Source organism: Bactrocera tryoni, chromosome 2 (assembly GCF_016617805.1).
Source record: "Bactrocera tryoni isolate S06 chromosome 2, CSIRO_BtryS06_freeze2, whole genome shotgun sequence".
NCBI lineage: Eukaryota > Metazoa > Arthropoda > Insecta > Diptera > Tephritidae > Bactrocera > Bactrocera tryoni.
The window spans coordinates 61427101-61451838 of NC_052500.1; the positions used below are offsets into that span (position 1 = coordinate 61427101).

General features: G+C 36.1%; 1 pseudogene; it reads right to left on the reverse strand.

Annotated features, from left to right (window-relative positions):
• Positions 1-1091: 1091 nt before the first annotated feature.
• On the reverse strand, positions 1092-12635 carry LOC120768802 (annotated as a pseudogene).
• Between the last annotated feature and the right edge of the window lie 12103 nt (positions 12636-24738).

A 24738-nucleotide genomic window follows, 5' to 3' on the forward strand; every position in this document is an offset into this window, starting at 1 on the left:
ACGTTCTATGGTAGCGTTGTAGTTTCTCAGATATACAGTTTTTTAATCCTAGGACTACAAGTACTCCTATAGTTATGAACATATTCCTGATTGGGTGTTCTTCAAATGGTATTAAAAATTAATTTAATTTTTTAATGTTGTCGAATTGATATTCGTTTTCTGATTCCAATATTTCAAGTATGTGAATTCGTTCGTTTCCCTTAGCTTTAATATAATCTTTAATTTCTTGTTCCTTGTTGTGGAATACTTCTGAGTCAATAATAATTGTTTCATTAAATTGGATTAAATTCAATTGATTTTTCGTTTACAATATGTTTTCCTTGTAATACGATATTACGATGTCCTAAATCTATAATAGGTGCGTTATTTTCTTGGTTAACATTACAATGGGCTTCATAACCTTCGACCTTGGTATTCTACAATTGTCATTAGCTTCTCGTTTACAAATTAATTTACTTAAATTATTTTTACATTTAGATGTTAATATTATTTTATCTTTACATATCCTTACGATTTTATTCATATCCAAAATGCCTTGACGATAGGATAATGTAGTAACTTTATATGTTGTACATTTCTTTTCAATAACTGGATATTTATAAATTACAATGAAAGTGTCGTCGAATCTAACTACCTGCTGGTCTGCATATTCGAGTATGTCAATAACCGGTATACTAGTTTGTTCCTTTTCTAATATCCCTTCAATCTCGTCCGTATTTATTGCTGCTGAATAAAAATCACCGTTCTTCGCGAAATTAATTATCGTAGTTAAGTCAAATGACTCCTTGTATAATTCTTGCAATATAACTGTTTGTTTAATCGTCCTAATATTAAATGTTTTCATCATTATTTCAAAGTTGGAATTAATTTGTCTTTGTTTATTATTATTTTCAATTATGTCGTTGAGTATTGTTTTAATTTCAATAAGGTTGTCGCGGTGTGGGACTCCTGTGATAAACTGAAAAATCGATCCTAAGAAATCAAGTGATCTTGAGCGTCTGGCTCGTCCATTATTCAGTAGTAGTTTTCTGAGGATTTAGATTCTGTTGAACAATGCTATTTCTGTTGCGTCTTCACTTGGAATCTTTCCTTTACATATGTTCGGCGATCTTGTAGTATGGTTTCAGTATTTTGCTTACGTTCGCCATATGGAATAGGTTTTCATGTTCTTGATACAAAAATGATGGGTCAATCTCGGTTAGCACGTACTTGCGATCTTGTAAGTCGGTTATTTCCTGAGCTAAGGATGTTGCTAGGAATATTAGCAATGTATGATATGTTAGCGTTATCTTCATCATTGTTTCTGAGCTTGTCCTTGTGTACGATCTTCACTTCCGTTGTTAAAATTGTGTCCTCACGATTCTCTTGTACTGTTTTCTTTAAATAGCGTGGATTGGTTTTATTTCGTCGGTTTTGTTTCACATAAACTGTTTGTCCTGCTTTATATTCCTTTTTTGTTCGTTTTTTATTGTGGTATGATAGCATATACTCCTGCTTGTTTTCAATCAATTCTTTTATTCCTTCAGTCTTGCTCCTTTCAAAAAATAATTCAATAGGTTTTCTTTTTGTGATGTAATGTATTGACCTATTGTATTCCTTGATTGCGTTGAATAGTTCTTCAGTCGCGGTTGCTTTATTTTGTTTAATGCGAATTCTAGTAATTTCCAGTCTAAGGTGCTTGCTTGGAACCTGGGACTTGTAGGGTGGTTGGTCGGTTCGGAGGGAGCTTCGATGTTGAAGTTGTGTTGGAGAGAAATTCTCCAGAGGGTCAATCCGTTAGTATTATTCGTAGAACGGTTCCAAATCCTATATTTAGAATTGAAATCGCCTGCGATAATGGTAGGAGTGGAGGAGTTAAAGAGGGATGAAATGTTGAGAGGGCTTTTGTCAGGGGGATATATACAGTGATGATCCTGTGCCTGCGTGAATTGAGGAATACGTCAATTCCTACAGCCTCGAGTCTTGAGGAGCCAGTGTTGGCAGCTAGGTGGGGGACAGAGCTCTTCACACAGATGGCGACACCGCCCCCTTTGGCCTCTGGGCGGTCGTTTTTGTAGGCTGTGAAGTTCGGGATATAAAGAATTTTTTTGGAGTTTAAGTGAGTTTCGGTGATACAAACGACATCAATGGATTTGTCTTCTATGAGCTGGATGAGTTCGGTCCTTTTGGGAGTGGAAAGCCCGTTGGTATTCCAGTTTAGGATCATCAGGCCACGGTATTGCAGTGGATGCAAGTGGGCTCCGCTTTTTTTTTGCTCTTTGAGAGCGCAGGATGCCGAGGCATGGGAGCGACCGCAGAAGGCGCAGGCCCAGGGAGCGTTTCAGTAGTTCGCCGTGTGGGCGAAATTAAGGCAGCGGAGGCATTGCGGTATAACGTTAGCCTTTCGTTTGGCCTCTACTTTGACACCTTCGCTGAACAGTGCGATGGGTCAAAGTTGACCGTTATTAGGGGCTATATTTTTGGGCCCTTGCGCATGCGGTGAATGCTCTTAACCGCTGGATTTTTCATCGTCAATTCACTGAGGATTTGCGGCGTCGCTTCTGCTTTTCCCGTTCGGGTTCTTGCCGTTTGGGGTTTTCCCGGCGGCAAACTTCGATGAACGCGGTGTCATCGGGTGGATCAATGCTCATTTGAGCATTTTCGGGAGAGGGAGAGGTGGTAGCGTCGTTGCCGTTTGTGTTGGCGTTGGCGTTCGGCGATTTGTACGTTTTGAGTATGTGAGAGCAGATACGCAAGGAGGTCTTGAACGAGGGCGGTAAGCTTGTCCTCGCTCAGGGAGGAAGGATTTGGGAAATTCATTGCTGAGTTGACACAACTCGCAATGTTTTTTCTTTTAATGTTTTTTAATGTCACTATATTTTCACTGCACTGCACTATTCGCTGCTGTATAATAGTTTGTAGCTATGCAGACCTATGCGAACTTACGGCCTTGCTAAGCTTTTATGTTTGTGTTTCGCTACTCAACGTCCGTTTAGAGACTGTGTTAGACTGTCGTTTGCTGCGGTCATTGAATGTTCAATATATAGCCATTGGAATAGAGCTTTTGCTGCTATGATAGTTCTTTCTGTTGTATTTTCATCATATCTTCCTCCAGAACGTATATTGGTCGTTTGTCGGTATAGGAATCGTCTAGCCTATCTATGATGTTTTGGAAGTTTCTCTTTACGTTGTGATTGATCAGGATCTGTGCTGCTTTTACAGTAATTTTTCCTCTGATCATTATTTTTGCTTATATATTATGTCCTTCGAATTGTCGTATGTCTTCCAATAATTGTGTTGCTACTTTTCTCCGATTTCTGTATTCGTTGCAATCAACATTAAATTGTGTTATTGATTTAAACATATTCAGATCCACTTCTTCTGGTCTGGTGTAGGAACATATTTGTTCTGTTCGTTGTGGAATGGTTGCACTTCTTCCTAATTGTGGTTCGAATAACTGTCGTTGCAGATCGGCTACTGCATTGGTTATTGCAATTTAATTTGCTGGTTACGTCATCTTGCTGATAAACATATTTTATTAAAGATCGGTCTACAGTTGTATTCTTGGAACGCTGCTTGGTATGGTATTCTTTCTATGAAAGCATGTTGTTTGCCAAGGATGGTATATTGATCCTTTACTTGCAATTTTTGTCGTATTAGGATTTTTATGTGAATCCTTTTTGATTGACGTTGTATGGGATGATGCACTGGTAAACTTCTTGGATGAATCCTTTATTTGTTTCCAGGAACTAGGTTCTTCCCTTTCGGGCAGACTAACTAAGGATATTATTGATGATCCTGTTTTTGTTGCTGCCTCACGTTGGGCGACAGTTAATTTATTTACTCGGGTTAGGAATAAAAAAATATATTTTTAAGTCAGCCAATGAGGTTGGTACTGACTGATCCTTCATTCGTATAATAATTCACAGTATACACATGTAAATTATTAAAACACTTGTTGAGTTTTAATCTTTTTTATTTCTCTTGTTTACACAAGAGCAGCCGTTTGTATCGGTCGAGTTATTACAACTGATTTGCTTAATAAAATATTGCGACGACTACGCCTAAATACCTGACTCTTTGTTTTACCTGTCAGTTGCTGCATATGTTTTGCCGTGTGACTTGCAAAATGCAATTCGGCAATTTACCTCTTGCTTTTCCGCTGTAACGATGTTGTTGTCACGCGCTACCTAGTCGACGCTTCGTCATCAGTATCGGTGGGAGAGTTGTTGTTACGCTATTTCCACACTCAAACCTGCCGATGCACCGTCAGCAATATCGGTGGGAGTGGAGTGTTGACCGGATACGTGTTTACCGGTGTTAACTTATACTATAATATTGAATATATTAAACTTAAAACTGAACTTTTACAAGTGGTATAGAGAACTTGTTACTCGGCAGTCGATAATGATAAAGTGACGTAGAGGCTATTGCTCCAGTGGTTTATATAGGCTATGCTTATCGCTGCTCAAGGCTGTTGTCATAATTCTATTAATACATTGTTTTGATGATTTCATTGTTTACGCATTTTATCATGCATCCGGCACATATTGTGGTGATGTCATGCTATACTTGTGGTTAGCTTTTGCTATGCTGAGTTGAGCACAGGCATGGTTAAGTGTTGAAGTATTAACTCCCGCGTTATGACGCTTCTTCGAACTGTACGCAAGCGTTCTGACGCTCCGTTGAATTTTCTTTTCAGTCCAGAGCTGTAATTTATCTTTGTCGTGTTCAGTAACACAGTATTTCGTCTTAATTCCTACACTCGGCACCACATATATAACAGAAATTAATTATAAAATATGAAATTATCAAGTAACGAACTTACCTCTTTAAAACCCAAAATAAACTGCGTTTTTCGTTTTTTTCTTCTTCTTGAAAAATTGGGTATCCGTCTCTCCATTTCTAGCAAGTTAATATTACAATATGTTTAGAATGTCGATAGTTTTTCTCTATCTTACTTACGCATTCTTCCATTCATGGAAAATTCCAGAAAATGTAACAGTGTTGGTGAACAGCTGAAAATCTTTCAATGTGTTTGTGCAATCTGTTACCTCCATCTTGCAGGGTAGTTGCTGGTAGCCATGATTATCAGCAGTTGCTTTTCCAAACGTGCCGGCTGGCAGCAGCATATTTTTTAGTTGATTAACTCTTATTTTCTCTCCTGTTGATGTAACGCTGGCACAAATCGAATCAAAATAGTCTAATAATACTTTTGGTACCTTGTATTCTGGTACACCAAAAGCAGCTTTCAGATCTATAAACTGGTATAAACTGTAGCCGTTATCGAACCGCTGATGCTGAGCGATTCTCATTTGTAAAATGCCGACCATCACATGTCTAAACGTACACCGTGGAATTTTGCGGTCAAATAGACTATTTTCACGAACTGCGACTTTCCAGAATTCTTCAATTAAAATGAGTACACTCGAATATTCAAGATTGCGGCTTAGGATGGTCGTGACTGTGCACGAGGCAGAGATCGAACCTTCATATAGTGGTTCATCCTTCGGCGGTGTCTCAGTTGTTACTACGGGCGGAGGTTCCCGACCAGCGTTGTTGTTCTTATTCATCCGCTGGTTTTATCGTCTTGGTTGAAGTTGTTGTTGTTGACCTCGAGTCATTGCTTCGGTGTAGCGATCTTGTGTATCTACTTCACCGGCCCATCTGGCTTGATTCTTTTTTATATTAAAAGTATTCATGCGATCATAATCTCTAGCCCTAAAGAAGCGTTAACCACGTGATTGTTGTTGTTGTTGAGAGCTTGGTATTCCACCGCTGTAATTATTGTTTTTCGCCATTTTAAATAAATTTGCCATCCCGGTTGAACCCCAATTAATTCTTACATACATAAAGTAAAAATGAGTCAAAAGATATATTTTTGTGAGCTGTACCGCGATGCGCCCTCTTTATTAACCCTTACTTAAGCGCATCGAAAAAATCACACAATTATGCGCAAGGGGTCTTGAGCGACCTCAAACAAATATTAGGAAATGAGTGTCAAAACGAAATAAAATTAAATTAAGTTTATAGTAATTAATAAAGTTCTTTATTAGTATTAACTTAAAAAAACAAAAACATAACTGGAACATTATACCTATTAAAAAAAAAAATTAAAAAACGTAACTTCTCTTAAAACTATTTTTTTGGAATAGTCGAGATCAAATTTAAAAAAAAAAAACTAATCAGTCTCATCAGCGGATTTTTCTGTTCTTCATCCGACGCAGTAAGCCCTCGAGTGTTGCCGACAAATAAATTTATGACACTTGAAGCATTTTGTTGGTATTTTTTTGTCGTTCTTTCTAGGACATGATGAACAGCGTCCGACTTTCGTAATTAATGCTGAACAATTAAAATTTTTATTTTTAAATCTTTATTTTTGAACTTTACATTTTGGTTGGTTCTTAAGAACTAACTACATTCTTTAAAAACTCCTCATATTTATATGGTTCTTAAATTTTCAAATGCAGACTCAGCACAACGTCAGTTGAACTCAGTCATATGTTTGTGGAATCAATGAAGTCAACGAAATCGATCGTTGCACCAAAATTATTAAAATAAACAAAAACGGAAGTATCGAATTACTATTGCAGTGTTCAATAAATTTTGGTTGTTATATACAAAACAAAATTAATTAGGTTACAATGTTGCTGTGCAACCAAACTATTTACTTTGTTCACCAATTGTGTAATATTGAGTGCACAAAATGAAGTTCCGGTTTTGAGTGTTGCACCCCACGTTTATTAGCACGAGGACGGATCACTTTTAGTAAATCAGCCCTCACATTATACACCGCTTTTGGATGGTTACAATTAAATTTATAATTCTTTATAAAAATTGTCTTACAAAATATATTACGAGATGATCCAATTAAAATAGATTTTGTTGATTGCGCACGTGAAATGATGTGGCCCGAGTCACTTGAAAAATTAGCACCAGATGTGACTTCTTTCTGTTTATAGCGTGGCTAGAGTGTTGCAATTGTATAATAGTGTGACCAGAGTGTGGGCAATGCATTGGCAATCCGTAACACCAATTATTAGGGAGCACTTACCGAGAATTATGCCGGACGCAGTGGAAGTTACCTTATCCTTTTGATTTCTTCCCGTTACTAATGAACCGAGGAACGCTTTAGGATATTTTACTTTATTTCTTGTTTCAATAGAAGTTACACAATATAAGTTTTACAAGATAAGTTTTACACTATCAATTTTCCTTTATTGTTGTTTGTTTTCCCTTCTTTTGACTTTTATGATTTATGTTTTATTTCTTCCATATAAATTTCACAATATCTTTTAATGTTAAATAAATTAAATTTTTTATGTTGCGGTTTTTGTTAACGGACTGGTGCGCGTGTATGTCGGCGTAAGTGCTTTTTCGGACTGTACAGAACAAGTGCCGGCACAGCTTCACCTTCCCGTTGGTACAAAGTGGAAAAAGAAACAAAAACAGTTTGATGTGGAGAGGATCAGTGATGCCTTTTTTTCTGATTAGCATGTTGATGTGGAGAGTGTTGTATTCAGTGATGCCCCTTTTCCTTGTGTCAGAAGACCTCTTTTCAGTTATTAATATTATACAAATAGTTTATTTAATCTTTTAAAGTTAGTTTTACAAAGTTTAGAAAATAAAGAAATAATAAAATAGATTTCGCTGTTCGTTACGTGTGTATGCAACCGACGGCACTCGACGACTCTCTTCATGTACAGATGCCACCCCTTGGCTATTGCTATTTTGTACACAGGTTGCCAGATTGTTGACACTTGTATTGAAGTGTGGTATTGAGTAGGTTAGTTCGGGCGACTGGAGTTCATTTCGACACAAACAATTGAATTTGTATGTTCGAAAATCAATAAATTTGATTGGTCTGCAGTTTCACTGTGTAAACAACTGAAACTGTTTGTTTGTCATTTGCCCCAATTGGAAGCGACTTGAACGACTCATTGGAATGGAAAGTGGACGTAACTCCTCCCCCATTTGACTGAAAACTCTCCTGAGTTTTTACAATAATTTCTGTTTTGTTATTTCATTGTCTAATAAAAATTTTAATTTTTAACAGAATATCAAGATACATTATTTTTTTTTCTAATTTTTGATCACTTGTAGCGATTTCATTAAATTTTCTTGTGAATTTTAGTGAATATTTTGATTTGAATTTTCTATTATTGCATGGTTATTCTCGTCGCTTATTTGAAGATGTTGTTCTATTTCTTTTCTGTCGCTATCGTCCATTGTACCATATAGCCATTTCATACCCGATCCTATGATATTAATTAATCCTCTTCGTTGTCTATGTGGGTTAATAGTTATTAATTTCGATTTAACCTTGTTTAATTCTTGTATCAAAAAATGTTTTTCCTCATCATTTGTGATTTGTTCGATATTATGTTCAAGAGTTTCAATAACTTTAATAATTTCTAACGGGTTGATAATATGTAGTATTGTGCTGTAATTGACTGCTATTTCTGCGTCTTCAAGAGAAATTTCAGTAAAACCGTTTGTACCATCAACGTTTTCCACCATTAGGGTTGCGTTGCTCAATGTCAGAAATATCATTAGTGTTGTAATCGTCAGTATTGATTTTACATTTTAATTCCTCAAGTTGACTGCTTGGTGATACAGGTTGTGGTACGTTTCCTTCATGCCGAAGTTTTTGATGAGTTCTTCTTTCATATCTGGCCATGTGGCTTCTTGTCTCAATGTCCTTATTACTGCTAGGGCTGGTCCTTGTATTTTATTTTTTACGTACCTTTCAAATATAAACCGTTGCATTGGTATGTTGTTGTTGAAAAGGGGGAGAATTAGTTTTACCTCCTTTATAAAAGATGATAAGTCTTAGTCTTTGCCCGTATACTCCTTTATTCTCGACGCTTCTTTTATTAACTCCGAACCCGTTAAGTGAATGGTTGATTCAGTCGCTATACTTCCTTGGTTCACTGAACACTGATTAATACCGACGTAATCTTTGTTGTATTATTATTCTTTAGATTAATACCGACGTAATATTTATTTTATTATTAACCCATTACTGCTCACACCTAAAACTCGCTATGATAAGCTACAGAAATTTTAAGCAGACGTCTGTAATGATATTAAAAGGGTAATTTACAATTTTCAAAAAAATATCTCAAAAGATGTGGGCGCGGCGGAGCGAATGATATATCTACGGTGACCATATTTTCAAAATGAAAATACAGTACACGTTTTTGAACCCTCATTTTATAAAAAACAAAAAACAGATACATTAGTTTATGTTCATTTATTTTGAGAAATACATGTACATATGTTTTTTTCATTTACATTATACATAAATAAAAAACATAAAAAAGTCTTCAAACATAACAGAAGTCTTCGTGACTAGATAGTAAATAATAATTTACACAGTTTATACATACTTTTCAGCGGAATGTATTTTTTTAATCAAATCAAAATTATTTTTTAAATACTCTTTGAATTCTAGGCAGCTTAACTCGTAGTTGACTTTGGTAATTAAAATCGATTTTATTGTTTCGGTTTTAATTTTGGTTTTTTCACTTGTCCACATATTGTTAAGAATTGAAAACAGCCTTTCCGTAGGGGCATTAGACCCGGGCAAGCACAAACAAAACTGAACAACTTTTATAATATTAGAAAAAGAAATTTTATTTTCTTCAAAATGTTTGAAAATTTCCAACCACCTGTTTTGAACATTGTTTTCAATTTCGTTCCATTCATTAAACTTGCTAGGTGTTGCATAATTTTTAACGCAAGAAAATTCATCAAATAATTCGTTATCTTTTATATTGATACCATTTCTCTTTTCTAAAATATATGAAAAACTGGCCTCCACTTCATTCCATGGTGGTACTCTCTGGAGTAGTATCCATTGTAAAACCTGAACTTCTATGAATGCACTGTCCCACAGGCTTAGGTAGTCAACACAATTGATATAAAAGTTTTTTGTGCATGTTTGGAATTGATTTACATCAATTAAACCTTTCTGTTGTAAGACTGTAATAGAGTTTTTAACTTCTAATGGTGCAAAGTTTTCTTCTTTACGTGCAATAACTTTGTTTTTTAGTTCATTTATGAGGAAAGCTGTTTCTATCATTGAAATTGTTTGCGACTCAATTTTTAAAATATAGCTGTGAAAGAGACATGCTTGGTAATGCCCGAATAAAAGCCAAACTTCAGCGCAAGGATTTTCAAAAAATTGTTTTAAGACAGTTGGACACTTTGGTTGTAACAAAAAATATTTTTTGAGAGGATCGAAAAGTTTCAGAATCCTCTCTATTGATGGCTTCAAAGTGAGCCACCTAGTTTTACTAAATCCCATTAGTTTACAATATTCGAAGTTTAAGTTTTCACAAATATCTTTAAATTCTGCCACACGGACTGTGTAAATATAAAAGAAAGAGTAGATCTTTACAACAATGACTTCGATGTCAATTGGAAGACATTCCACAGAACATTGTGTGCAATTATTTAAAATGTGGGCAGCTAATTCCAATTAATGTTTTACCAGTGGCCTGTTGAAGTTTTGTGAAAAGGTTGTTTTTACCCCGCCTGGATGCACCACCAAAATTTGCGTTCGTATCGTCTGCACATAAAGCTAGCAATTTTCTTTCCAATTAAAATTTGTTTAACAGCTTCAGAATATATTCACTCAATATGTCAGACGTTTCGCCAGGAATCTCATCAACTTCCAGAAATTTTACTTGAATTCCTTTGTATTTAGTGAAATATCGAACAAGAATTGGGCATATTTTTGTACTTCCATGGTTTGAGCAGTAAGAATATATTGAAATGAAATGTACCCCTTCTAAATCCTTCTCCGATTCCTTAATGGCGTTGGGTGCAAGCACATTGCAAATAATGGCTTCGCACTTGGTGCGTGCGCATGAATATTTTTCATCAAAACAGCTTTTGATAAGTTTATTTGTGCAATCATTTGAGCGAAAAGAATAGTTGTGTTGAATCGTATGGTACGTCCATGTTCCTTCTGTGATGCATGTCACTTTTCGACAACCATCAAGCGATTTAGATAAGTAAAATGCAGAAATAGTTTTTACTACTGGCTGCAGAAATATCAGCGTGTTTGTGTTTATTAGTCTTTAAATGTTGCAGGATATCCAGTTTGCCGCTATTTGCAATGGAAAAAACTGCCATACATTTAACGCACTTTACTTCACTGGCTCTTGTTGCTTCTATTAAGAAGTTGAATTCTTTTCGAAGTTCTGTATTAAAAACACACTTTCTCCTTGGCGCCATTAAGCTAATAAACAATTACATAAATTTGATAAGTCCACAGTTACAAAGGCATTTTTATCTCAACAAATTTACCTGAAATGGAAGTCCAGCTACATAAAATTTATGCAGATTGCATGTGCTTGAAGCCAGCTTTAAATTAAGCATTGCCAATTTCTTTTTAGTTGTGGGATTTCCATGATAAGTTTTCAATAAACAGCTGCTTTTGTTTACGTTTTGCATGCATCGCATTGCCAACCATAGTCACCACAGCAACGTAGTGCATTCGAATTTTGGCCTTGCCATAATTTCGAAATAATAAATATATTTTTAGAAGCGAGATGAGAAAACGAAAATTCTTAAATGGCACTTTAAAGTGAGGAGCAATTTATCCGACAAGTTAGTACAGGCAACTTACTTGCAGGTTTAAATGCGCAAGAAAATTTACAAACTACAGTACAAAAACAGTAAATTTTTCAAAAAAGAGTACTTTTTCGCATTTTATCGTACAAAATAATTTACACAGAGCAAAGCTTCCAAAAACAGTACTGTCTTGTATAATATAGTACGTATGGTCACCGTACCTACAGGCAACATCGGGCATGAGAGGGTTAACAGCTAACTGCAATGTGTGGGCAGCACATTTAATAGAAATAATATTTTCGAATCTTACATTGCACACAATACTTTCGTAATTGTCTTCTATTTCACTGTCACTTTCTTCGTCATCACATGATAACAGCTCCACCGCTTTCACCATATTCCTGCCGTTATCAGTGGTTACTGCATAAACTTGCGCCTTATCTATATTGAAACTTTTCAAAACATTTTCAATTTTAGTGGTTAAATATTGCGCTGTATGTTTCTGCTTCAATTCAAGCATGGCATGTGGCAGTGTGAATATTTCAAGTTTATGGGATGTGATTATTTGCACATTTACACCCAAAATAGCCCGATCGTGGCGAGTAGTTGTATCCATTTTTAGGCAAAGTATTTTATTTTTTGTTAAATTTCTTATATTATTTTTTAAGTTATCACATTGATCTTTCAAATGGTGTAAAATATTTCTTGAGTTTATTTTTGGAATATGTAGACCATCAAATATTGGGTTTGTTAATGTATTAAATGGCTCATTATCGAAATGTGACAAGGGCACTGATTGTTTAGTTAACAAAGTGATGCAAGACTTAACAACTTCATTCACGGACATTTCAACGGTAAATTTAATTTTTTTGATCGTTTTTGCATGCTTCACTGCTTTCTGTTTTAGCCCTTTTGTCATCATATATGTATATCACTGTGGTCCTTTTGTAAATGTCTTCATATTAGTTAAACAGAGTGCACTAATTTTTTTTTTTACAAAGTTTACATTCTCCATTGGAGCCTTCAATAATATAACAATCACGTATGAATACATTTCGTTTTCTTCCCATTATGAACTTATATCAAACTTTTACTTTTTCAGTTTTATAAATAAGCAGTGCTCATCACAACTTCTTCCTCGCGATTGAATGCTATCATGTAATACGCAATATGCATTGAAATTAGCAAATTGAAAACAACAATACGATTACGCTAATAATAAAAGGTGTAAGCTTATAACGGACCTGTGTAATACTGAGTAGTAATGGTACTAGTACGTACTTAAATACTTTAATTTTTATCTTGAATATCAGAATTTTCAAGTACAAGTACCAGTAATTAAAAAATACTTGAAATTTTAACAAATATTTGAAAGTATTTGAAAAGAATTGAAAAATGTACTTGAATCTATTTTCAATTCTTTTCAAGTACTTTCAATTACTTACAATTTTGAAACCAATATCTAAAAGAAATAACACAAATAAATGACATTTTTATATTTCTTATATACTGTTCATTATTTTTATTTAACAATCTGCAATTCATTGTTCAAATTTAAAAATAAATATTGAATAAGCACTTCAAATTCAAACACAAATGAATAATTCAATTTTATTTACAACAAAAATAAACAATAATTCAACATAAAAATATATAAAGTAACAGTAATTCACCAAAAACAAAATTATGAATTAACAATAATTCAACAAAAAACACTCATAAACACTTGGAATTTGCTTTCATTAGAACAAACTTTTCAAAAGAAAAGTCTGTCAATGAACCTCTCCTTGGGCTATTTATTATCCCCGCAAATGAAAAAAGACGTTCAACAGGTGCCGATGATGGCAGTGGGGTATTGAATTTCACAAATGCCTCCTTCAGCAATGGATATCGGTCCCAGGTACTATCAGTCATCGATTGGTCATTTAAATAACTGTAGTATTGGTTTGCTATCGCAGCTCTCACATCAACACTTTGTGGAGCTGACGCGGTGGCATTTGTGTCGTGACCATCACCTAAAACAATAAAGACATGTGTAAAAACCCAGAAGAAAACTAAATAGATACATTCTTACCGGCACGTTTGAAGTCATACTTCGATCCTTGACTTGGAGGACAACCCAATCTTTTAGAAATCGCTTCTAAAGCATGGTTGTTTTTTGTTAGGGCCTCCCTAATGCTTTTAATCACCCTGTTGTTGATGCTTTCTTCCGTCAAATCCGGAAGTGTGTCCTGCAACGCCTCGATCCAGTCAGTCTTCACATCTGGAGTCAATACAGCTGCAACTGTTGCAATATCTGCTGACGGGCCGAAGTAAAATATGGTTCAAATCTTTTCTTCAGCTTTTGATCCAACATCATCGCAACAGAGTTGAGATTTGATATATCTTCAGATATACTTAATTTCATCAACTTATTACTCAGAGTCAAAAGACTGGGTAATAAACAACCATATTTAACATTAACCTCCTCCTGCAGGTCATCCAGAATATTTTCAATTGGCTGCAGCAGCAGCGTATAATGTTCCAGATAAGTGAAGTCTCCTGCGGTAAATTTTGCCAAGTCGAATTCTTGACACAAATCATTCAACTTTGCTTTATACGCGAGTAATCGTTTGACTGCATCATACAATGAATTCCAACGCGTTACTACGGGCACAAGTAAAGCTGAACCTAGGCTTTTGAGAATTACTTCACAAGACTTCGGGCACTTGCACTTCTTCCACAAAGCATTGCATTTGCCAAATATCTGGAGAAAAAACAAAATATATTTTTGAATAAACCGATTGTTCAAAATTATATTACCTCTGTATGTTGCAAATAAAGTGTCTGCTTTGATTGTAAAACTTTCGCTAAATCAGTTTTACGGGCATGGCTCTTACCAAAAATGCGTTGGTACTAGTTATATGCTCTCTATGAGCCAGTCCTCTGTGTCTAGAGTTCTGCACTTTATTTCGAAATTAATTGTGGATGTTAGGGGCAGTGAAATTTATTTCCCTTCAAGCGCGCAGGACGTTTCAGATACAAAGAAGGGGTAAGATAAATACATAAAAATAAATATAAATAAATAAAAATAATATTTTTTATTAACAAAAATAGGTTTTATTAGAATAGCTTTAAATTAAATTAAACAATACTTTGAGTGAAGACCAACAATTATGACTTCTCGAGTCGGATGATGAAATGAGAGTGTGACGTGACAAACGCGATTTTACAAATGGTGCCGCTTAATGTGCGGGACCGCTTTCAATGGCGAAAATGCTGAATTGAAGTCGTTGGCAATGTTGCATTCGATGCTCTTGCTGGCAAAAGTCTCCAATGAAACATTAGGATATGTCACTCCTCCCATCTTAAAATAATGCAATGTCCTCATTGCAATTTTTCTTTGTTTACAAGTTAAAGTGTTTTAAATAGAATTCTTACAATATTTAAAGATGTTTTTACCATATAAAAATGATTAAGTAATAATGAATAAGTAAAATGGAATGATAAGTATATAATTTAGTACTTACTTTGGTACCCACTCCTTTGAGAACGAAATATATATTTTCTTTTTTTTGGTTCACTTCACAATGTATCGCAACTTTTATTGGAGGATAAAAAACGTTGATAACAAGGATCTTTTCTGGTCGGATACCAGTGACGGTGACAATGTATATGAAAATAGATGATGTACGGTCGCTGTATTGAACTCGTGGACTCCCTGGTCGGGTACCAGTGGAAGTGTACAGGTTTTCTACTGCGCACCGAAGATGATGAAAAGGTAGATATGTATATAAAACCGTGGAGCGAAAATGATGAAAACTGAGTATATATAATCGTGGAGCACTGGCCGACACTGATGAAAACTGAGTATATATCCAACTGATGAAAAACTTCGTATGGAGCACTGGCCGAAACTGATGAAAACTGCGTATATATCAAACTGATGAAAACTGCGTATATATCAAACTGATGAAAACTGCGTATATATCAAACTGATGAAAAACTGCGTATATATCAAACTGATGAAAACTGCGTATATATCAAACTGATGAAAACTGCGTATATATCAAACTGATGAAAACTGCGTATATATCAAACTGATGAAAACTGCGTATATATCAAACTGATGAAAAATACGAAAGCTGTGTACGGAAACGTGCGCCGATGTGCGTAGCTTGGAAATCGCGATCGAAAAAGAAAAAACTGCTTTCCGGACGAGCCCTTTTTTTTGCTCGTTGGGCTGTGGAGAGTTATGCCAGTGTTGCTTTTGCGTGGTGTGTGGGAAATCTGCTGTCTCCAAGTGTGGAGAGTGTGCCAGTGTTGCTTGTGAGTGATGTGCTGTGTGGTGTAGTGGCGCGTCAGGGCGGGAAGCATAACTCATTTGATAAGATATAATTTTCAATTCTTAGATTTAGTTTTAGCTGGTTTTCTTTTTTCTTTTAAATTGGTTTTTATATTTTCTTACATTTTGACTTTTAAACTTTAAAATATGACAAAGTGACATATCCTACCGACTGCGCCAGTAATATTTTTTATTAACAAAAATAGGTTTTATTAGAATAGCTTTAAATTAAATTAAACAATACTTTGAGTGAAGACCAACAATTATGACTTCTCGAGTCGGATGATGAAATGAGAGTGTGACGTGACAAACGCGATTTTACAAATGGTGCCGCTTAATGTGCGGGACCGCTTTCAATAGCGAAAATGCTGAATTGAGTCGTTGGCAATGTTGCATTCGATGCTCTTGCTGGCAAAAGTCTCCAATGAAACATTAGGATATGTCACTTAAAAATAAATATAAATAAATATAAATAAATAAATAAATTTTTTTTTAAAGATTTTACACGAAATTTGGGATCAAGGGCACATTTGGAGCAATCGATTGTACCCATATTGGGATTGTTTCACCCTCAAGCACAGACGCCACTACTCCTCTCTCACTTTTCATGAACCGGAAAGGATTTTACAACCTTAATGTAGAAGCAGTACGTAATGTTCTACATATATTATACAAACTATTTACCAATCTTTCTTGTACCTTTCTCTTTATCTTTGCAATCGGAACTTTTGTGTCCCTTTGCACCGCAATTATAGCAAGTAAACTTATCTTTTTCGTATTTGACTACTTTCTTCTCATCTACTTTTAGTTCACTGTTCTTCCTATTACACTTTTGTATTGTTTCGTATATTTTGATTTTTTCTTTAAATTCTTTCAAATTATGTGCACCATATAAAACAGTTTTGTTTATATTAATATCGCGAATACCCTCAATAACATATTGCATTAGCGCATTTTCTTCAATATTTCCACGCATCGCGAGCTCTTTCATGCATAAAAAATACTCTTGTACACTCTCTTCCGCTTTCATATTTCTTGCGCTTAATTGTTTGTGTATATTCGCACTGTTTACCGTAGTTTTAAATTCTTCTGATAATGCCGATTTTAGTTTTTGCCAAGATGTTATTCCCCGTTCGCTTTGGATAAATATGTAACTTAACCAAACCGCGTAATGATTTTTTTTGCAAATATAAACATCTGTAGTTCATCCCAAACCATTAAAATTCCTGTCTCTTCAAAATCGCTTAACCATACTTCAACAGAAATATTTTTGCTGCCGTCAAAATGTCGAACAGAATCTTCGACGTCTCTAAAGTTGATTGCAAATCGTGACATTTGTGTCGGCGTTACCGATGTAGTTGTTTTTGTAACTGCTCTCTCGCCAAGCTCGACGTTCTTCTCTGCATTTCTCTTCTGCGTTTGGTAATTCTCGCTGCTTACCGCATTCGATCGTTGTGGTGATTCGAAAAAGATATTACTCGCTGCTGTTTCGTCAAAGCTACGCATAATATCTACGTCATCATTTTTGCTGTCGTCGTCAACTCCACCTTGGTCTTCGTCGTCGCTGTTCTCGTCGCCTTCTGCTGCAGCACATAACAATGTCGGGTTCTGCAAATTTCGAAAAATATGCAGCTTCACATCGGCTACATTGCCACTTAAACCCAATACGTTACAAATTGAATTTAGATCATTGGCCGTCAAATTGTTTTCGATGTATGCAAACTTCTGTTTGCAGCGGTCGTCGTTCTCGTCGAATTGGAATCCTGTAAATTCTCGCAAACGTTGCCTGCTCGATCTGTCTTCATCTGATTCGAATACAAATTTGTGCAGAGCTTTTATGCTCTCTTTTCGGGCAGCAGCTTCGCTCGTACAAATTCAAATTTCTGCAAACTCGTCATTGTTGCTTTTTTACGCTTTAATTTTTGATTTCTAATGAAAATTATACCGATCAACTTATTCGCGGCGGCGTATATGAATGCGGCAATTTAAACAAATACTTTTCGCACTATTGGTTCATGTAAAAAAATTGTTTTTTCTTTTTTCCCACGCACTTACGTATGAGTTTTTCCTTTATTTAAATAAAGTTCACGTTTGTAATTTGCCACCGTTCCGCTCGTTGGAATACAAAAGTTTTATTTTATAATACGGATAAATTTTACAAAAACGATTCACGATTACTTTACAAAGTTTTAAAAGAGAAAAAGAAGTTGGTAGTTGAGTTTTTTAAAAAGAATTACACAGACAGATTCGTTACATGCGCACGGCTACGCGTTTACTCGACAAGTGTTGTTTGTTGTTCGAAACTTGCGAAGAAGAGCTTTACGCGAAAAAGGGTTTCAGCGTTGCTCAACCCCACATATATGTAAGTTACTTACTGTATCTGTACATTTTACTCTCTGTATATTTTACTTCCTCTAAGTATGAATAAAAAGACATCTAGAGATGTTTGAATAATTCATTTTATTTTATTTCTATTTATTTAATTGTTCACACAATTTAGCCATAACTTCTGACATCGAGGTTAGTGCTTGTGTCATTTGGTTCAGCACCCCCGTCATCTGCTCGTTTTGCTCTACAATTTTCTTTTGCAGAGCAATGGCCTCCTCCTCTCGCTTTTCACGCTCCTCCATTTTTTTTAGCACTGCTCCAAGCATCTTCGCTGCAGTCAATTTACCTTCAGAAGGGATGTACATAAGTAGGTAATGGCAAAGGAGAAGGTAAGATGGGGGGAGATAAGGAAGAAGAGGACAAATCTGGAGGTGATGGTGAGGAAGAAAAATTTATAGACAGAGCAGCAAAAGCTGGAGCAGGCGATGTGACTGTTGGTGTTGGCGAGGAAGCTGGAGCTTGAGCAGCGACTGGTTCTGTATTTAAATACAACGGCGGCAAAACCTGTAAGTATAAAACGGACCAATTATTGCCTCATGTAATAATAAAATATATAGTCCGACAAATATTAAATTAAAATATTACCTGGTGACCCAAAGTCGCAACACCCGGCAATCCATCCACCGCTGCTGCCCCAAAAGTTGTAATGGCTTGCTCCTCGAACTCAGTTATTCCATTTATCGGAGGGCCTCCACCAGTCGCTTGCGCATATGCCTTCAGTTTGCGCGCTCGCGATCGCAACTGATGTTTCCAATGCATTAAGGACTATGGAAACATATTTTATTAATGTGAAACATACACAAGCATTTATGGACTTACCTCCCTCCACTTGGCTGCCGACCGAGTTGGACCTCTTAAGGCATTTAAATTATCTGCTAACTCCGACCAAAGTATTTGCAGCCCTCGAGGGTTGGTCGAAGTTAGCTTCCCCGTTGCAACTCAGGATGCTGCTTGCAAAACATTATATAATGTTGCAGTTGCTCCTGAGTTGTCCTTTCCGTTTTTGTACGCCTAGGAATATATGAAATTAGTATATAAATTATATTTTTGTGGTTTCACACAGATTTTATTCTTTAATTAATGTTTATAAAGATGGATGAATACAACTGAATATAGATGAATATAACTTTTAAGTTTATGAGGATTCAACTCCTCTTGCTGATGGCCACTTTTATATTAATCGATCCAATGATTTTGCATTTACTCATAACCTTCTGATGCTGTCAACTAGCGTCAATATTTTTCCACATTATTAGTACCGTTATGCATTTAATGTGTTGGAATTCCAGGAATGTGAACGTCATCATCACTATTCACTTTGTGGTTGATGTCTAAATCGATTAAAACTCTTAAGGGTTTTTACTTTGTGTTTTATTTATTGTTGTAAAAGTGTTACTTATTTATAAAACATTTATAAAACATATTGGTATACAACATTTTTGGTTTTTCCACCTGGCGCGTAAATGAATAAGCACCTTGGTGTTCCCACTCTCGAGCATGCGACGAACAATTGGCCGTGTAAGAAGCAGGGTTCTTCCAAATTGACGCCGCACACTTGAAACGTTTGCCCTTGCGATTTGTTGATGGTCATCGCAAAGGCAAGACGTACTGGGAACTGCAAGCGCTTAAATTCAAACGGCATGTCCGTTGGAATCATGGGAAGGCGTGGTAAGAGTACAACTTCACCTGCTGCCTTGCCATTTAGTATGGTTGCTTCAATCAAATTTGGCCACAATTTTTTGACTGAAAGTCTTGTGCCATTACACAAAGTCGGTGGCTCAGATTTCGTAGAAGTATAATGGGTGAACCGACTTTCAGGACCAAACGATGCGGTGGCAGACCGGGGGGATCCAAAGAATTCAAGAATTCAGTTGGATAATTGACTACTTCATCTTGATTCAAAACGCTATCAATCGATGTATATGTTGTAGCTTCTCCTGGCAGTTTTTCTTGAATGGCAAAATTGATTTCGTTGACGTGTACATTTTTCGGTGCCGATATTGCGCGTTCACTTAAATAATCGTGGCGTTGATAGTGCTGAACAATATTCGGAAATACACTTTCAATCAATTCTTCTTTCGATTGTAAAAGTGTACAAAAGTTGTTCGGCAATGTGATCAAACCGGTATCGTCGATTGGTATTTTGCCTTAGCCAATGTCCAACAACTGCTTCGAAAACGCCGCTGCGGATCGATCATTTTGCAATTGGACTCGCATGTTGATGGGAAGAGTCAGCCTTTGAACATGTCTCCACAAAACTGACGATTTGAAACATGAGTTTATTTCGTCGGCAGGAGTTGATCGAGGAATGACTGGCAAAGTTTGCCGAAAATCGCCGGATAATATTAAAAAAGAAGTTTCGCATTTTGAATTATGTTGATGTTCAAAACTTAAAAATTGCTAAACAAATAATAATGGCGTGTTTAGTGCTCCATAATTTAATTATCAATAATGAAAAATCTCCCGACAATGTTGATATTGACACTCAATATTTTGTTAATTCGTCAAACAATACAGAGCAAACATCTGCTGAAGCTAAGAACAAAAGAAACAGGCTAGCAATATTATTTTCTGCTTAAATAAAGATCGAAGCAACACTTTGTATAGTAAACAAACTTAACTATGGATTGTATTTCATATTCAGGAACATCTTTTATACACATTCAATTCATTACTTCATATTAAGGTACACTTGTGAGCACATTTATGGTTTTGATTACCCAGTGCTATAAATATAGTTCTATATATGGTTCAATCTGTCCAAAGCTTCATAACTTCTTTATCTTGCATACTTTCTGTCCGCAAAAAATTCAAAACTTCACACCGCGCCCGTTTTGTATGACGTTCACTAGCACCACTGGCACTACTAGTACCATGCTCGGAACTATATTCGTTTGAGTATTGTAGAGAGGAATCTAGAAATTCCTCCGGTACGGTGATATCCACTCTACTCCCGTACACGTGCTCAAAGAATTCCCAAGTCGTTGCCGCTTCGCCCGATGTGTTGTTTCCATAGCTCGCAAATAACTGTCGACCGTTTTTCTTCTTATGCTCTCGTTGCGAGCACAACCGAAAAAGTTCATACTCTCTCGCTCTCGCTCTGAGCAAGAGACTCTTGCTGTCTTCATTTATGTTTTCTGTTGAGCGCTTTTCGTTGAGTTCTTTGTATTTCGGTCTTTCAATGAGCAGTGCGTAAAGAGCGGAACGAGAAACGCTCGCACAAAGAGAGTCAGCAAAAGACCGATTGACCGAAAGACTCAACGCAAACGGTCTTCACATTTACTTTTGTTGTAAGGCATTTAGATTTTCTGCACTAATCGAACTTCTTCGTTCACTTAATATAAAGTGTAGGGCTGAGAATGCCCGTTCAACGGACACTTGCGTTGCAGGTGTAGCCAGCACAACCTGCGCTAGTGCACTTACATATATTCGGAATCTTAAGCTGCAAATCATTAAAAAATTCCAATATACTATTTGAATTTAATGGCAAGCGACCAAATGTTACGTCGAAGTTTTCGATGTCAGCATAAATTTTGATAAGTTTTGCAGAAACAGGATCTTTTTTACTTTCTGACACTGTCTGCAACAAATATTTCACAACTTAACACACTCAATTCACGATCGCAATTAATATATTTCGTCTGCAAAACAGACGTTTAACGATTTGCTTGCCTATACGTGTGAATGTATACCAATACATACGCAAAAGACTTTTTGCTCCACTGAACACGACAAAACGGTCTTGGAACAACCAGAACAAAGCAGAATAGAAAAAAACGGTTTCGCTCTGAGCGCAAGCAAGCTCATTCAAGAACCCATAAAACGGTTACTCTCGTGAGTGTTTTCGTAAAGAGTCAGGGAGAGACACTTATTTGCAGACAACGAGAAACGGTCGACAGTTATTTGCGAGCTCTGGTTGTTTCGTTTTTTTATCCGCTTATATGTGACCATGAAGTTTAAGAACTTCCTAGTCACATCATCGCGCGAAAACGGAAGTTCTGGTGCTACTGCTTTCATCTGCCGGAGCACTTGCTCCCGAAGAACCGAACGCTTTTTTCGTTTCGATCGAAAATCTTCCTCATGGGATAGCCTTACGTCAATAAGCAAGGTTTTCCACGCATGTGCCCGCTTCTTATCACTGCAATAACAAATACAGGTATGAGAGAAAGAACTCAGCCAATGTGCAGTTCGGCCGCCATCAAGTAGAGTAGCAGCGATGCCTGACGAAGCAATTGCCAGCGCAATTTTCCGCTGTGACCGTATAGTAGCAAGAAACAAAGAGATCAGAAACGTTTTCCCTGTACCACCGGGCGCATCCAGAAAGTAGAATCCACCGGCGTTATTGTCAACCGCTCGTATAATCTTATCATAAGCATTTTTCTGCTGAATATTCAATTTGGTAATGTTAGCTTGTATGAAAGCACGCATTTCATTGCAATCGTATTGTTGTTCACGTTGAAGCTCATGGTCAAGCATATCAATCGCTGAACGATTGGGCGCATTTATGCCAAGTTGCGCTAATGCCTTATTCGCAATTGTAAGGCACAGATCTTCAACCAATATCAACGAATCATTATACATCGGCAGGTTCTAATAGTTCTATAACTTCACTGGAAAAAATGTTGTGTGAAGTTTTCTTTAACGATCTTTCACTACTTACGAGTGGATCTGAAGTAAGAAGCAATCTTTGATAAATATCACGGTTGCATTCTTCCCTTGAAAATTTTCTTGAAAAATTCTGTCTGTATGACCGAAAATGTTTATTTCGCGCTTCTGCAGCCTCCTCCGAGTAATTTATGCATTGTTGGAGTTATGGGATGCCATCCGTATAACTCCACATACATTTGCGCGGTGTTGAAGGCGTATTCTTCGAAATTTGTTGTATTTATTTTATGTCCACTTGAAATCGCCTCTAATAAGATATTAAATTTGGGCATTTCTTTTTCCCTTCGCTTGCAATATGACTTGTGCGGCATGTATAATCATTTCATCATCAACATTTGATCGAATTCCCTCAGTTTTTCTTCTCTTGCTTCGTTCACTCGAATCCGAAAATGATTTGCTCGGACGACCTGGTTGATGAAGCGAATGCACTGGTATTTCAAAGGTACCTTCCAGCCACTTCTGGTTGTTTTTCATAAAAACTTCTTCAACTTTATGAGCTTTTAGCCATCTCTGTTTAAATTCATGTTTGATGTAGGAAAATTTATGCTTAAGGCTCTTTTTTCTTTCCACAGTGTCTCCGCAAGACAATAGCAAGTGGCTTTCTACAAACTCCAATTTCTCATCCATACTTAGCAAATTTTGTAGTTGCATTTGCTCAAACATACATTTACGGGTCACTATTTTCAACCCCGACGAACTAGGTATCTCCATAACTGAAAAACATAAAATTTAAAAAAAAATGTTTTTTTAAATTTTTTTAACAAAATACTTTGAACTACTGTCTTTAAGACGTAAGCGGGATTCTGCGGCTCTTGTTTTTTCTTATAGAAAAGCTGAATGTGTAACATTTTCAATAAACAAAAAAATATAATCCTGACGAACCCTGATCCGTATCAAAATTGCTTTTGAAATTAAAAAAATTACATTTTTTATGTGAAAAAGAGGGTATGTTCAACTACCGAAAAATATAACGAAAGTTAAAAATAAAAGTTAAAACTATTCTTTATTTAATGGAAGCTTACCTGAGCTATGGGAATCACTTTCACTTTCACTTCACTACACAATTTAAAATAAACATTCATGCGTATTGCGAAATTTGATATAATTTGGGCACCCAAATAGAAATACGTATCAAGTCACTACGTATTTAAGATTTTGACTTTTGGCCGCCTAAATACTTCAAATCGATCACTGTGCGACGGTGTTGTCGACTACCCAAAGTTACTTTGAAATGTATTAACACGTTGAGTTTCGTTCTAAAACTGTTAATTTAATAATTCGTAAGCTTACTGCTAGCCTATTATACTTACCGTCGCTGCTGGCGTTAGCGTTAGTCTTGGCCTACACCAATGCAAATCTAGTCCTCCCAGCGCAAATCAATCACAAATAATGGTACTCACATGCACTACCCAGCACGAAACCGAACACAAAGAAAATCCTATTTATTTCAAATAACTACAAAAAACTATGCGAGCGCACGTCTACACAATTCGAAACACAACTAGGGAATATTTAAAACGTTAGAGTAACATAACCATGGTCTTATAATTTTTACGCCTGCCTAATTGAAATATGAATAATAATAAGCCGAAAAAGGTCGATTATTTTCTGAAACTTTTGGAAATGGTCCTTGTGGTTTAAATGGACCCAATTTAAAAATTAATTTTCGTTCCCATTCAGTTAAATTGTCACCAAAATTTCCTCTATCTGATGAAGTTATATTACAATCTGCAGATATATCAGAATCGTTGACTTGGGGTTCCTCGATTTCTGGATGGCCATCAGATAAAGTATGT